Source organism: Carcharhinus amblyrhynchos, chromosome 6, assembly GCF_965287045.1.
Source record: "Carcharhinus amblyrhynchos chromosome 6, sCarAmb.v2.hapA, whole genome shotgun sequence".
Lineage (NCBI taxonomy): Eukaryota > Metazoa > Chordata > Chondrichthyes > Carcharhiniformes > Carcharhinidae > Carcharhinus > Carcharhinus amblyrhynchos.
In genome coordinates, this window is record NC_137329.1 from 29,575,640 (window position 1) to 29,591,369 (window position 15,730).

The 15,730-nt window shown below is 38.3% G+C and overlaps 1 protein-coding gene across 3 annotated transcripts in view; it reads left to right on the forward strand.

The window, feature by feature from the left end:
• pik3c2a (phosphatidylinositol-4-phosphate 3-kinase, catalytic subunit type 2 alpha) overlaps positions 1-15,730 on the forward strand; it is a 120,829-nt gene that overhangs the window by 16,189 nt on the left and 88,910 nt on the right. The window lies entirely within an intron of this gene.

Below are 15,730 nucleotides of genomic sequence, written 5' to 3' on the forward strand. Positions count from 1 at the left end.
ATCCCAGAAAGACTTGGTCCTGTGCATTCCAGACTGTAGCTTACTCGCTGGGTGTTGGGATTTGGATATGCTAAGTTTATCTACTGCCTGTTTTTTTTTAAAAAAGACACCATTGACTCCTCTTTAGTCTCATCATGAAGTAGCAGCTAGGTAATGACTTATGATGTGGATTGGCCACTGCTCTGTGTTTTGGAATCTGTATGAATCCACTTTCCAGCCATCACATTGCCTTCTGTCTGCTTACGATTGGTGAAAACGGCACAAAACAGTCTCCGTCAAAGCTTACAATAAAACCAAGGGTAAAACAACTAAAGCATTCTGAACCAGTGGAATTGTATTCCTAACCCACTCCCTAGTTCCACTGCTGCTGCATAATTGTGGGAAGTTTCAGTTACGTGGCTGAACTATGAGCTGTTTCATTAGCTTCCAGCTTGCACAATTGTGATGAAAGGCAGAATAAGTAGGTTTGTCTGTGGACGTAACAAACAGGGGTAGAACTGAGACTCCAATTATTACAGAGACTCTTTGACCAAAACCGTAACCTGCTTTTCTTTGGATTCTGATGACTGTAATTTGCACTTCCAACAGTTTTGACTTTCACGTCTCCAAGGATACAGTTTTTTTTTCTTTGATCTATTACCAATATCCTCATTGCATCGTGTGCTCCATTTCCTATGAAATCTCACATCTACGTGTGTAGATGGTGCATCAGAGCTACTGAACTTCAAAAATGTCAACAGCGTAGTTTATTGCTTCAACAACAGGATTAAATAACTTGGATTGGGTATTTAGTTGGTCAACTAGACTTTTACAAACTTGCTGTTGGGTCATTGCAATGCATGTCATTCTGTGTAATTCATGGAGAATTTTATGATGGCTACCAAATGTATCTAGATGAGGCAAAACGCCAACTAGACTGTTCCAGAACTGTCCAGAAAGTACATGTTTGAGAGTTAAGGCTGCCTGAGTTGGAACATGTCCTACCTGTAGTGTAAGGGTCCTATGACTGTCAAAGCCCAGGCAATATTTGAATTCTGTGGTTGTGGTGATGTGCACAAAAAACTGTTTATTTAGCACTACCTTTTTATAAATACAAATGTGCACAAATCAATAGAAATGTGGATTTAATCTGTCATCCTGCACCTCAATAACGTGGACCTGAATAACACAAAGGTAAATGTGTAGTCACCTGGACAGTGGGAAATTTTATGTTGTAATGTTTGTGTAGATAATACCTGTTTATTGATAGGGCAATACAGGCCCTATCAATAGTATTGGGAAGTGAACATAAGGAAGTTTTGAGTGTGGAAAATGCTACAAACCTCTGAACACAACATTTCAAGGGGAAATTTTGTGCCTCAGTCCCAGAGTACAAGGAAGTGCCTGTGTCGAAACAATCTGTGTGGTTTGTTTCTCCCCTACTACACGCTACTGTTTTCTATTTATTGTTTTAGTTTCCTCCTGTTGCCCCTTTAGTTCATATCCAACTCGAAATTTTAAAGAGGGAAGCAGTCAGGGAGCAATTGGTTCTAGATTTCTTCTAAGACCCAGTTAATTTAACTTGATGAGAAAACAGGAAACGTACAATAAGAAGTGATCTCATTTGGGGAACTGGGCCTGTCAAGGACCCAAATTAACCTTATCACCATGTGTGCTAATTAAGCTGCTTCACCCTGTTGCAAACTCAGTAATTCCCCTGTTCCAAGCTGTTAAATTTTTTTCAACACTTGTTGTCAGGCTACTATAAAGGGACATTCATAGTGCAGTTCAAAGAGAAAACATGACCAGAAACTTGACGTGTCCAAGATAATGAACAGATGGTACCATGGTGATTTTGAAGGTTGCAGATGTTCCTTATTGGTATTCTTGTTGCCTGGATGCACCAGAGGATGAAAACCTTCTTTGGATCCCAGTTTTATAATTTGCAGCTTGCTGCTGTAAAAGTGTGCACAGTGAGGGCTTTGTTAGAGTTCAGCATACCAGAATAGAGCCTCTCTTCAATTTCGCAGCAGCAATTCGAGAGTTTTATTTAGCCTTGCATCTTATCAAGTAGCTCAGTACCAGTTCCTGATGTTGATTTCACAGATGGCCTTTAGTGTTGGCCTGTGTACATTGTAGCACCTGTAGTGCTGGGGCCTGTGCTTCAGTCGGTGGTTCAGCAGGTGTGTACAATTAGTCGTACCTTTCAGCCTCTTTGAAAAGCTGTGTAATATCTTCCCAAAGGCAAAGGGGGTGGAATTCAATGCTTTCCAAGATCTCTACTGAAGGCCACGCCTCCCAAGATATCTTAAGCAAATTGAATTCCTCTTGCATTAAAACGATGAAAGCTAAATGCATTGGGTTCAGTTTTCACAAACACTAACTCCACCTAAAATAAAAAGCTGATAAAGAAAATGTAATTGCTCGAAATATGAAACAAAACAAAGTTAGAGCTCAGCCAGCAGTCAACTGTGGAGAGAGTAGAAGATGAGTCTGTACCTGAAATGTAAACTTAACTGCACTTTCCACAGATGCTGACTAAACTTTTGTTTTCAGTCTTTTTTATTTTGCCCCAATTTCCCTACTTGTCTTATAAAAAGCCATATCCGGATAGAGGTCATGTACTTGTCATGAAAAATCTTCAGCTGTACCTAATATTCTCAGTCATGCAAAGTGGCTGGTAGGAACTAAAGTACACAAAATACAGTTCCTCCTCTGAAAAGTTTTTGCAGATGCATCCAAATATTTGGTTCAATTTTCCAGTTATGCAAACTATAATGGATAACAACTCCATAACCTGTGTGTGAAGTGGCTTGCTGATTACGGTCACTTTATTGATAAGTTGGAACTGACTAAGAAGTAGAACTCCTCTGTTTGTTTGTGAATATCTTGTTGGAAATAGTGATGTGACTATTTTGGTGAATCCTCAGACACTTCCACAGACGCGTGGACTTCCGTGAAATGCATAGTGACGTCCACCCCTCCAATGCCTCTATATTGTCAGATTGCTTTCTGACATCCAGTCTTGAAAAAACCTGCATTGGAAGACTACTGCAATCCTCTTTTGACCCCAGCTGTAAACTCTATCACTGTTTCGGGTAGAGAAAAGGGCATTCTCATCCTATTGAACGCAATCTGAGTTTTCAGCAGCCTCTTCCCTCCCCCCATTACAAAGACAGCTTAATTCTGCACACACACTATTACCTGCAGTCCCTCAGCTAATTTACTACTGCCAAGATCTTTATGCATACTTTTGACATCTTCGTAGGCATTGCTGTAACACTGTCTTCGTTGTTATCTCATCATGTAACTTCCAATTCCAAAAAGAAGTCATGTTATCCAAGACAGACTGTATCCTGTCTAGTTCACTCTGTCCTAACTAATGAAATTAGTTTCTAGCCCTGAATTTGAAATTCAAATTATTTTAAAACTTCTTTTGTAGACTCAGCTGTTCCTATTGTTCACTCCTTTTTGGCTGATCAGGTTTACTGCACCTTCAGCCACCAAGGCACACACTTGGAGATTCTAGACTCTTGGAAATGAGGACTTTGGGAAGAATGCAGGAGTATGACGTTGTGACGGAGGATCAGCCATGCTCCTATTGAATGGTAGAGCAGGCTCAGAGAACCAAATGACCTATTCCTGTCCCTGTTTTTTTTTTGTTTCTAATTCCATCCCTAAAAACCCATTGCATTTACATCTACCTTTTTTTTTGTAAGACCTTGTTTTAAAAACTATCTCTTTGATCAAACTTTTTATTATTAATACTGCCGCTGCCTTTTGAGCATTTGTCCTTGGATCATAACATGCTGTGAAGTTTTCTACAATAAAATGTGCTTCACAAACAAGTTAATTCTTTTCATGGTCAAAGCGTTTAATTATTTCCTTTCTTGACCACTGGCACTCACTACACATCACAGTGTACTCAATATTTTCCCTTTTATACCAGATACTCTACCTTTCTGATATTAATTGCAGAATAAATAATGGCTAGAACCCCAAGAACACCCAGTTTTTGGAATAGTGTCATGTGATCTCTTCATGACTTAGGGATTTGGTTTAACATTTCACCACCTCCAATACTCCCTTCAGTACTGAAGTAGCAGCCCAAGTAATGTACTCAGGCCTGTGGAGTGGGGCTTGGACACAACCATCTGACCGACGTGAATAAGCAGCCACTGAACCAAGGCTTTTCATGCACAAGAGAGAAGTTCATGGACTCTGAATTGAAATTGCAGTCCAAGTTCTAAAAGATGACAACTTGAGGTCCTAAATTCCAACTTACTTAAATGTTTCCTCAAGTGGCAAGGCTGGTCACTGTTGTGCCAACTGAGTGTTGTGATTCGAGTTCGTTGTTTTTCTGTTTAATTGAATTGGTATCAGACTTTTGCAACTGTTGTACAGATTTGGTCATTTTCTACATTTAATGAGCACCTATGATCTTTGTTCAGTGTGAAAATCCAGGGTGTAGAATGCTCACCAAGGTTGATTTCTCTCCCTATTCAATTTAATGTCATGGGCTATTTCCTCTTTAACAGAGTAGGAAGTTATCTTGATACCCAATTCAATATTTCCCCATCTGCACATCCAACCAAACAATATGGTTGCTTATCTCCTTTTGTTGCTGTTGCCAAATTATTATTGCTTTTATCTTTGTAATTGTCCCTTCACATCAATAATAATTGTTTGTAATGCATTTCTCCAATTCCACTGATTTGAAAATCCCAAATACACCAATGAAGCTGAAAACTGATTTCAGGCCAAAAACACTTTAGGCTTTGCTCGTGTTTTACTTTCAATGTTACTTTCCAGATGAACGATGATCTAAATTGGCTAGAATGTATGTTTCTTCCTTATCACTTGAGGCGCTGAAGAATATGCAAAAGAATAGTGGGCGGGGGAGAAGGAATGATTGGGGGTGGCTTCTGTGTTGCATACATTTTCCATTCCTCTCACTAAGCGTGCTGTAAATGAAAGATCCCACACAATGTGGCAGAATATTTCCAGTGTTTTATACTGATATGTGATTTCAAACTGCTGCTGCCAATTACTGAGATGTGGGTTCTATTTAAAAGTTAAGCAGTACCTCTTTTTGGCAATAGTGTCAACTCCCTCTATAGTTTTGTGTACCTGTATTATTATAAAAGCTGACTTGAGCTTTCTATTCCAGCTTTGACAAGCATTTGATGTTCAAGCACTTGATGTTCAAGCACTTGAATATTAGCATAAGTTTATTTATAATAGTTTTCTTGGCCCATTGGTAGGGATGTGAACTTCATGAGAAATCGCTTAACGTTCTTTCCATCCCTTGCATATCTCTGCAGTAGCTTGCAATAACTGCTTGTGTGATTGGCACATAGCATTAGTCCATGAAAAGTAACCTCTGTATCTTTTTGATTGCATCTGTCACTGGCACAAAATCACCTGAAATAAATCACTATCAGAAACCCTAACATTCATTACTTGAGAACAGTGGGGTGGTAGGGGTGAAGCATAATCATTTAGTGGTTGAATTTTGGAAGACGACCTGTTGTTAAATTTCATATTTATGCAGAAATGAAAGATGCCCGTTCCTTTTTAAACTGGACCGTTGAAACTGTCATTTGCTGCTTGTCCAGACTGGAATTGGCCATAACTAAAAGATGTGGGTTATGAGTGACTTGCATGTTGGACCTTAGTGCGCGCACAGGAGATCTGTGAGTAAATGCCATTGGGCATGCTGCTGTGCAGGAATATTTTGCAGGGATTTATTTTGGTGGGTAGGATTCCTGTGGATTTGTTAAACCACAGCAAAGATGGATTTATGACGATGCAAAATTGAATTACAGCCTTGAACTCACTACCAGCTAATGTTTTAAAATTGATTTTAGATTTCAGGTTATAGGTATGCAAATTGAATTTTGAGGCTGGAAGTTGTGTGAGAAGTTGATTACTTCTCTGGAAGGAATATGCAATGGGCATTGTTTGTTTTTGTTTCCAACACCATCAAACTTTGCTCCTGGTTTCCCCTTGTGAATTATTGGTTTCAACAATACTCTATTTTAGTTTGAAAAACATTATCTCTCTTGTGAAATAAATAATCTTTCCACCTGCATCAGTGTTCATTTTGTGGTGAATCTGCTGCTGTGTTTTAGTGCCAACAGTGACTGTGGGTAGCCCCACGTGCAGGGTTCCCACTAACCGAGTCAGTAAGTACATTCAAATACTGCAATAGAATAGGACTTGGTATCATTTACACGTTTAGTGTTGTCTTTTTTTGAACATGCAGAAAGAGGCTCATAACACTGACTTAAATGCTACCTAGAGTCAATGCTGATGTCCATGTTAGAAATATTCCTGTTTTTGGAGTGAGGGTAAATCCACAAATTGTCCTGGTGGTGGTTGCACCTGAACATGTTAATTATGAAGGTTATGCTTGGCTAAGCTTTGTAAACAATCCTGAGGTTTTGTAAGATTTTTTTAAAAAACTGTTTCCTTAAGATGAAAGGGCATAATGAGTCATGTGATCTATGGATTCTGCCCAGCAACAGGCCATATGGCTTGGTTACCAGGAGCCCAGGTCAAGTGCATGTGCTAAAATGTACATGCCAGGTTTTACACCTGAAACTAAAGGCAGAAGCAGCTGTTCTTGTTTAATGCAGACTTTTGAACAGGAATGGGGTTAGTCTGGGGGTGGAGTCATAGGTCGAAGCAGCTGCAAACAACAAGGAAACAGCTGTTCAGTGTTAGCCATCAGTGCAGCTGGAGGTCGATTTTGGGATTCAGAAGATGGAGCGAGTTACAGCTCAGTGAAATCGGGATAAGTGAACTTGGTAGAAACGCGGAATGACTTTGGACTGTTTGCTGAAAAGACCGACAATTCTGCAGAGAGAGGGTGCTGTTGAAGTATGTGTTATGGGATTATCAGTTGTGTTAAAATACTTGAGGGATTCCTCTTTCTTTGGAACGTTCATTGCCTACTAAATGTTTTATTAACGTTGCTGTTAGCTTGTTTGTTGCAGTAAAAGACTTGATTTGAAATCCTGCCATACAATTTGTTCATTGGAAATGCAAGTATCTTTTTTTTTTAAGTCATTTGGTCTCTAATAGGAATTGTAACAGTTGATTTATTAAAAAGCCTTTGATCCTGGGAACAGACCAAGGTTGTATCACATCTGGGTAGCTATGTGGAGCAGGTTGTAAAGTGTGATTCATGGAAACGTGTACCTGTAATAATTAAATCAAGAAAAATATCTGTGGCATGTTGTAAGATTTGGTCTAAAATTAGATTCTAGCTGAATTAAAACTTGCAGTGTCAATTTGGCTCGATCTGCAGCCTCAGGTTTTGCCATAATTCTCTTGTAGAGTCATTAAATCCATAATTCCCTAACATGCAGTAGGAGGCCATTCAGCTCATCAAATCTGCACTTTCTCAATCCGCCCCCTCCTATCCCCGTAACCCCACGCAGTTACCATGGTTAATTCATTTAACCTATACACCTTTTGGACACCAAGAGGCAATTTAGCACTGCGAATCCGTATAAACTACACCTTTGAACTGTGGGGAAAAAACTGGAGCACCTGGAGGAAACCCACTCTGACAGGGAGAGAATGTGCAAACTCTACATAGACAGCCACCCAAAGTTGGAATTGAAGCCAGGTCCTTGGCACTGTGAAGCTGCTTCCTTTTATTCACCTCATTCTGTTAAAAATAAACTGTATTTAGTCTTTGTATTATGAAGTATTGACCAAAAGCCATACAATTTTGTAAACCAGTTACACCATCTATGTAATTAAAGAAATCAAATATGAAAGAATGAGTACTGCAGAGGATTAAAAATGGTCCACAGGCCTTTTTTTTGCATAGTTTGATAACGGTTTGTGCAGTGTGTGGGGATAGAAAATGAAATGCTGCAAATGTTTTTCTGCTGTACTTTTCACTTTATGGGAACTGTAACTGGCACTGCATATCCTGAGGAATTGAGAATCTGAAATCTAGCCAGAACTCTCCACTCTGAAGAATAAATGAGGGACACATGGTTTTGGCACAAATATCAAATGTTCCTCCAAGAGTTTTTCAACTTTGCAATTAAATTTTCTCACTGGTCAATAACCTGTTCTGATTGTATTTAATAAAATTTCAAGCTTTTGGCATAATATTTTCTTTATAAACTTGAGCAGAATTAGGAAATTTTGAGTTATGTTTTTAGAGCATTGGCATTCAGTGAACATCTTGGACAATGTATACTTGCCTTCTAAACATATACTTGATTTTTTTTTTCTTTCACTGTCTTTAATGCGGAAGTTGGGAAATGCTTGTTCATTCTGTAAATATATTTTTTTTCTCCTAAGGCATTGGGGATGTGGAAAGTGTAAATAATTTAGGTGATATTCTGTATCAAGTGGGTGGATGCACAAGGAACTAGCTTCTAATTTTCCTTTCACGGATTCTTGCAGCCACCAAAGCCGAGAGCCTTCATCCAGTCATCTCGGGTGACATCTGCACTATGGTGTCTCATCATTTCAATGAATTTTTAATTGGAAGTAGCCTGCCTCGATTAGTTCATTGTGGGATCTCCCAAGAAATGCCCAAATGTACAATATAATCTTCTGAGGTTTCTCACTTTTAAACTAATCTAACTATGAATTTGTTTGTTTGACATGGCTACTTTGTGTTTAAATGCTGTGTCAGTTCAGGAAATTCTGCTATCTTCATGTTGTGAAGGAAGCAACATGTAACATTTTGAAGGCTCGTATTTTGTTTGGGCACCCAGCCAGTCATTTTCTTTACAAATTTACAAGTTCTTTCATCCCCCTCCAAAGTGTTTTGTTTTCCTTGCACAACTGTGGATCTTATGATGCAGCCAGTTTCCTGTTGAACTTAAAAGCGAGTTTATTGTATTATCTCCGTGTATTTAAAGATATTTATCCGGGAGAGGCATGCATCAGGGGAGAATAGCATCAGGTTACTTGTCTTGCATTAACCAACATGCCATTAATAATCACTAATGTCAATTTTTGTTTAGTCGGCCAAAGCCTGGTAAACACAGGAAGAAATGGATTTATGGGTAACTACTGCCACAGCAGGTTGGATATCAAATAATATACTGAACGAGGCTTGAATTTGGGTTTGACCCTGCAATTTCACACTTGTAAGTTAGAGTGGAAGGAATTGTCTCCATTTCAACTGAATCAACTAAATTATGGCAACGGATGAAAATTTATTTTTGATTTGTTCTGCCTCACTCCTTCCTCTGATACTGGAGAGCCAAAAATATTCTGCTGTGACTGTTATGTTTGTCCAGTTAGCACTGAAATACAGGCTATCTGGAAACGTGAGGTACTGTAGCCAACTCTTAATATCGTGAAGCCATGGAAGAAATTGATTCTGCTAGTGTTTTATAGTGGACAACTTGATTTAAGCACACTGGCGTTTGCCATTGCAATGCTTAAAGTTTTGCATGCTAACTTGTAATGAATAGCCTGCTGATTATATAGTTACTCTTCCTTCCGATTGGAATATAAGCAGCCGTCTGCATTGAAAAAGTTAATAGCTGAAACTCAGGTATGTTATATGTAACCACAATGCTGTTTTGTGGTCATTCTGCATTAATTTTCTGCAAAGATAATATGTTGTGTTTTTTAATACTCTTGCGTACTGTTGCATGAATAAACTCATAATCCAAGAGATAAGAGTTCACATCCCATATGCCAGTTTGAGAATTTAACTTTAATTTTCATTTAAATCTAGAAATGAAATCTGGTATCAGTAAATAAATGTGACCAAAAATGCTGTTGGATTTAGGAAAAAAAACAATTGGTTCATTTTAATATAACTAACTAGTTAAATTCAGAGTACCGATTTAAAGTAGGTTACCTTGAATAAAGTAGATTAGAGATGGATCTAATAGTTTAAGACGATTAACGTAGTCTAGGGTAGATTTGAACTATTTTCTCTAGTGGAGATTGCAGAAAGTCGAGCTGGGCTGTTCAAGAGTGACACCAGAAAGCACTTCTTTATTCAAAAGATAGTGAAATAGGGAAATGTTCTCTTTCCCCTTCCTTCCCTCAGAAGCCCATGAGGCTAGAATCTGTTGTAATGAGCAGCTTCAAAAGGGCAGTTCATCAAAGATTCTCACCATCTAGGGCTAGGCAATACATGCTGCGTTTGTGAACAAGATCAGTCTCAATGGACAATATCAGAAAACGATCTGATTGGAGTCTATTTATTGCAACATGAAACTATTTATAGCATGTGCTGACCATAGTCCTGGTGCATTCCACTTTTGCAATAAAAATAGTCTAGCCATCCAGAGACTGGCAGTGGGAACAAAAGATTTAAATATTCAAAATGTTGGTTTTTTAAGTGGATTCAGAAAGGAGAAAAGTGAATTAATATTGAAGTAAACACTTAATTGATTTGTGCCATCTGTGTTTCAATGGAAAGCTACTTTTTTTTTAGCTGTTTACTTAGTTGCAGATAGTTTTCAAGCAGTACTTGTCAACACTCAACTTTTAACTCCCCAGTATTAAACCTTTCTATCTCTGGTTCCTACGTCTCTAACTATAAGGGAAAAGCAAAATGGTTTTCTAGTTGTTTGTTTCGATACCGAAGGTGGCGGGGCAGTGACTTGACTTTTTTAAAATTCTTAACATCTGGTAGAATCATTCATTGTCTTTTTATGCCTCTGTTGGTGACACCCTTTCTTCTGAATCAGAAGGTATATTCTTGAGCAAGCAGTCTAGGTTGTCATTCCAGTGCTGTACTGACAGACTGCTGCACTGTCAGAGGTGGCATCTTTTGGACAAGATGTTAAACCAAGTCTTAACCTGCTATCTCAGGTGGTTGTTAAAGAATGTGGCGCTATCTCAAACAAGTAGAGAGGCTGGGAAGTGATTTTATCATCCCTTGATCAAGCTCGCAAAAACGGGTGATCTGGTCATTACAAAGCTTTTTGCTCTGGTCATTAAGGTGTTACAAATGCAAGTTCTTTACTGTTTGCTTAAATTTCTGATGTTTCAACATTTGCACAAATAAATGCAGAATGAACTGATCTATCATTATCCTACAAACCATATTGACTTGCATTTGAACAATTCTTCATGTTTAAAAAAACTGGGTCACATTTAATAACTTTGCCTTTCATTTTGCTCCCAAGTTGTGAATAGCAATCATGGTGTCCCACATGACTTCTAATTTTGATCCAATTTGATTTCCAAATTCAGATGTAAGCTAATGTCCTCTATCCCACCCTCTGTTGTAGGCCTATTGATTTGTATTTAATGAAATGTGAACATTTAGGAACCAGCTGTTGAAAAATCGTGTGAATGTAATAATTTCTGTCATAGCAAATATCAGAATTGGAGAATCTTCTACAATTTCCAAAAAAAAATCTGCTTAATGCAGACTGTCCTTGTTTTGAGATTTTTTTCTAAATAAAAGAATACTGCATTTTTGCACTCAATGTGTGAGCCCATCTAGCGTACATTTATTATCAATCATTATAATTGATGAGATAAGTATGCTTACTGCTGCTTAGAAATTTAATGTTGCACAGAAAAAAGAGTTTATCAGATTTTGCTCATGATACACAAAAGAGGATTTTTTTTAAAGATTATAACAGTGTTAGCGCTGACAGCCATTTTTTTTAAATTTGGAATAGTTCAGTTGGCCTATAATTGCTCAGTTCTAAGTGCTTCTCTGCAAATGAGTGTTCAGCTGTTGGGACTGACTTTTAAGCTTGATTTACTTTTTAAATTATTGAGATTTTGATGTGGAGACATCTTGATCAAATATTAATAGGATAGACAAAAGGATATTGCTTCTGCCCCAACGCATTTCCCCCTTCATCTCCCAACCCCCAAAATTCACAAAATAAATATGTACCACAGCAATTGGGTTTATCCCTAAAATTAGATTGCTCACAAGCACTTGATTTTTTTAAATGCATTTTTTAAAATGAGAGAAAATAGATTGTATTTACAGAAACATGTTTCATTCATCTCTGCTACAAGTAGGCTGTTTCTTAACACTAGATTGTTTGTTTAACAATATTTAAAAATCTTTTCGAACTTTTCTCATACCTTGAAGTCCAAAAAAAAGCTTAATTTGAAGCTGAGCCATATCCCTAATTGTCCTTGAGCGTGTGGTTAGTAGATGACTAAACACCTGATTAAAAGAGCAGGTGGGAGTCTCAGAATCCTCTGGCAGGTGGTTAGTCTCCTGCCTCCCCAAGCCCGTTCACTAACTTCTGACTCATGTCTTGTAGAATGGTGGAATACTCTTCACTTGCCTGAATGAGTCTGGTTCCAAAAACACTCTGCAGCTTACTCCAGGACAAAGCTACTCACTTGATAGGTCTTTGTAGGTTTTATGAGGAAAGGTTGAAGGAGCTAAGGCTTCTCTCTTTCGAGCGGAGGAGGATGAGAGGTGACTTAAGAGGTTTATGAGATGATGAGGGGGATAGATAGAGTGGACGTTAAGAGACTATTTCCTCGAGTGGATGTAGCTGTTACTAGAGGATACAACTTTAAGGTTCGTGGTGCGAGATATAGGAGGGATGTCCGAGGTAGGCTCTTTACTCAGTGGTTGGGGTGTGGAATGGACTACCTGCTATGATAGTGAAGTCGGACACTTCAGGAACTTTCAAGTGGTTATTGGATAGGCACATGGAGCACACCAGAGTGATGGGGAGTGGGATAACTTGATCTTGGTTTCAGACAAAGCATGGTACAACATTTGAGGGCTGGAGGGCCTGTACTGTTCTATATTTCTATGTTTTGATCTGCACTCTATCTCCTAACTTAAACATTCACCCCCTCCACCAAGGACACACAGTAGCAGAAGTGTATGTTGATAACTTGGTGTTACATTATTACAGTTTAATGGCAATTGTGTTGTTGAATAGATGCATCTATAAATGGAAATACCTAGAACACTTGTGGTACAGTGCATTGTTGACTGAACTAAATCAATAAACTCGGCAATGAACTCCTGTCAAGCCCCTCAGAGTGGTATATGGAATTAGATCCCATCTTGTACTTCTAAACACTAAATGAGTATAGGCCAAAAGCTTAAGCTTTCCTTGTAAGGCAACCCCTTCATCCTAGGAATCACCAAATGAACCATTTCTGTACAGTCCACAATGAAAGTAAATCCTTAAGTAGACCAGATCTGTCTGCAGTGCACCAGGATTGGTCCCAGCAATGCTCCATACGTTTGTAGTTAAGCTGCCCTATTTTTAAACTCTGTCCCCTTGCAATAAGAACCATTATTCATGTGCTTAGTTGATTGCTTTTTATTTTAATTTCCTGTTTTAACTAACTAGTTGCTTCTAAAATTAATTTCAATTATCAACTCTTGTAATACAATCCAAACCCTCATAGCTCTCTCATTCAATAAAAAAGATATTCTCTTCTGTCTTCAATCTTGCATCCATGTGCCCTCATTTCATCTTTAGTCAGTAAGAGAATGTTTTTCTCAACCGTACGATTGCTTCATTTTTGAATAGCAACAATTTTATGTCTCTTACCTCTTCTAATGAAAACTGGTTATCTATTTTTTCTGTTAGGGAATGCTGAAAAAACCTTGGAACAAACTAAAGAATTTTTAAAAATTTTTTGGATGTCATTGACCTAGTGGGTTAGAACTGCTTTGTCTTGTTGGGCTAGATTAGGCTTGAAGTAGACCTGGGGCCTCTACCTTTTTAACTCGGGTGAAAGTGCTATCAACTATGCCAAGCTATCAATAGTGTGGTCAATGTTTAAAGTCGTCTTTAAATTGTTGCAGTAGTTTTGAGGCCACAGCAAGAGGTGCTATCAAAGCTGAGGCAAATCTCCACTCCCTCCATTATCACTGCATGCAAAAACTTCGAGAAATTATGTGCAGTTGCAGATTTGGTTGTGTCCATCAGAATAATCATCTTCTGCACCCACTTTGTGATTCTAGATATGTTTTATCTACACTAGCTGTTTTCTTTTCAATAGAATTATTTTTGCTTAAATAGCTAGCATCCTAGCCAGAATGCTGTGTTTAATGCAACTTCAAAAAAAATCTTTGAATTAGCTGCATTCTATGGGGAATGATTACTGACCTCGTAAGACCAAAACTGCTAATAGATCTTTATGGCCTTAGTCCATACATAGTAAACACCATTCATTCGTTGACCCCGAACGTTGTGTTGCTGGGTATAAGTACTGTGTGAATGGTTGTGTTTACAGTTTTGTTTTCATTTTGTCTGTTCTTAATTCTGGAAGTTGGCACCTTCCGAAATGCCATTATTGAGAACATCTGATTGAAGAAAAGTTTCAATTCCGCATGGTTTTTTTTTCAGAGCAGTCTCCGTGCTTTCTTTTAAAATATATCTATATAAGTAACTATTTATAGTCAAACACAACAGCTATTTCACACTCAGCAAAATCCCACCTGCAGTAATCTGATGTCTCAGTTACTTGATTTTTTTTCTTCAGGGAGAATGTTTGGGGATCTTAGCCTTTAAATCAGTGCTGTTGATGAGGTGTAAATCCCTTGTCTGAAATACTTTTATTTGTGTACACCCAATGTTGCCAGCATGTAATGCTCAGTCTCTGGAACAGAATCCACCAGCTGCTGAAACATGACTGATGCATTCTTCGTCCCAAAAGTTACTACGGTAAATCTGTACAGCCCGACAGTGCAACTAACTCAAAATGTGACTTATCGAGGGCAGTACCTGCCAAAAAGCCTTTTCCCACATCTGGAAGCATCAGATATTTTGCCTTGTCTGCATCTCTGGGGTGATCTCCATATTGGGAGGGAAGGCATCAGCATCTGTCAAGTCATGGATTGTCCCTCAAGCTTATGCAGAGTAATCAATATCAAGACTTCCTGGATTTTGCTGTATTTGGGTTTGATAGCAATGCGCATTGGACTTGAGTTACCTGGTTTACCTTTGTTCACAAATATCATCATGTCACCTGACTTGCCTGAGAACAATGTTTGAAATCTTAACATCTTCAGTTTGTTTTCTGTGTGGGACATTAGCTGATAAGGGACCAATATTTCCCTCCAAAAAGCTGTAAAATCTCAAACTTGTGGCCTTCTCCTGGGGACACACTGATACATAGACCCATTTTTGTCACTGTTAATTTGAGTTCAAGTATACTTCATCGTGTGCTTATGCAGAGATTTCAGTACCTCAGACTGTTCTGTCTGTCTTGCCACCATCAATAATTTGTGGGCATGTATCCCAAGGTCTCTGTGGCCTTGCACCCCATTTAGAATTGCAACTTTTATCTTGCATTGCCTCTCCATACGTAATAAACACCATTCTGCCCACCAAATTGTGTCACATGACATTTGTGTCAGATAAAACTTAATGCAGGCATGTCCATCCATTACCAGCCTTTGGCTTAAAATCGGTTTTCTTAGTTCGGAAATACTTGCATATTTTAAAATGTTGTTGTTCTCGATTTGTAATTCAGGAACAGATTTTTTGAATGAGAATGAAATATGAAGTAAGGAATTTTTAAAGGGAAGCTTGGATGCAAATTTGCATTTCCTCCTTTACCAAAAACCAGGAAGATGGGGAGGTTTGGGACTGAGATGTTACTGTAAATTATTATGTTTGTAGCTAACAAGTTGTTAATTGAAGGTTATCTGCCAGAATTAGACTCGCCCTTTATAATCTGGCATGTAACAAGCAACTTTTATCATTTAAAAATCTAACCCTCAAGCTGCAAAATTGCATGCAAGTTATGAAACTAATCTGGTGTTGAAGTGATTATTAAATTA